The following is a 1,584-nucleotide window of genomic DNA, read 5'->3' on the forward strand; positions in this document are numbered from 1 at the left end:
CCATAAGAGAAGGATCCAGTCCTGAAAGATTCATTACCTGCTGATTAAAGAGCCATTGGCCCTTGAATAAATGTCAGCTGTCACCAGGCAGTAGTCATCATAGTTCTTGGGTGAGCCTGGACTGGCTTCAGGTATGACCTGGCACAGTCCTAACTGTGGTGACTATGGGGAAGGGCTCACATCAGCCCTTGTCCAACTCCAGGAAGCCCAGAGCAGAGAATGACACTCTTCTGTTTGGGACAAAGTGAGGGAAAAGAATGAAGGACTTTGTCTGCTAACCCAGGGAAGTCTCCCTTATCTTACCCAAGCCCACCAGGGTAGTACAGCCAGGGTTTCATCGTTATTGGGCTTAGAGTGGCCCCAGTGCTGATATGGCTACAGTAACCAAACAGATCACAGCACTCAAATAACCTTGGAATGCCTTTAAGCCTTCTAAAGAAGGATAGGTAAAAACAAGCACAGATAGTGAAGATTAGAATAAATACCTAACTCTTCAATGCTTAGACTTTGAAAGACAACCACACGCATCAAGAGCATCCAGAGAATCATGGCTTTACCAAATTAACTGGTAAAGCCAAATCAACTGGCTTTCTCAATTAATTGAATACAACACCAGTAACTGAATTTTCCAAGTTATGGAGATAGGTGACCTATCACAGAGAGACTTTAAAATATCTGTTCAGAAGGAGCTAAATGAAATTAAGACAATATATAAAAGACATTCAGAGTCCCAGGAGAGTAATTTAACACAAATATTTAAGTGATTAAAAAATAAACCAAAATTATGGAGCTAAAATATTCAACTGACAAGCTGAAAAATCCATCAGACTCTCCTCCAAAAATGAAGCATTCTTTGGCAATAGTTGGAAAGAAACTGCAATATTATTTGAAAATTATCATCATTCCCACTAGTTCCACTCCACACTATATTAAAATTCAGAACATTGCAACCAAGTCTAAATATCTGTTTCTAATTCCATGACTCCCCATTAACAGAATATGCATATAAAAAGGATAGACAGAAGTACCTACTATGGGGTTTTAGAGTTTTAATTAAAAGATGCTTCCTTTTGTACCAATGATTCCGATTGTAACTTTATTGGGAACTTTACACATTGAGTCAACTTATGATTCAAAATGCATGTGAGATGCTTTTATTTTGTAAAAGGGAAAGATACAATCATAAATGGAATGATAAGAAAAGAAAATCAACACAAAGTTATAGTTAACATAAAATCTGCAAGGAGAAAAGAAAAAACTCTACAGGTGTATATTCCAGGTGAACAATTTTAGAGAAGAGTATAGACAAGAAATTGCAGGATTCCCATAAAACTATCTGGGCCCAAATTTCCCTCACAATTGTAAAACCTATACCCTGAGGCGACACTTCCTGCTGTTTGAAAATTACCATGATAAAACATGAACTAATCTATTTCTATTTCACACCTGCGACTATCCTCATGCACATATAAGTGCAAATTAGCCTACTACTCTCTTGAAGAATTTAAGAGTTGGAAAGGACTTTAAGAATTTAAAGATAGAAGTGACTGTGGGATTTAGAAGTCATTTATGTAAAAATAACTA

This window comes from Otolemur garnettii, unplaced genomic scaffold (genome assembly GCF_000181295.1).
Source record: "Otolemur garnettii isolate 467f Iridium unplaced genomic scaffold, OtoGar3 scaffold00269, whole genome shotgun sequence".
Taxonomy (NCBI): Eukaryota; Metazoa; Chordata; class Mammalia; order Primates; family Galagidae; genus Otolemur; species Otolemur garnettii.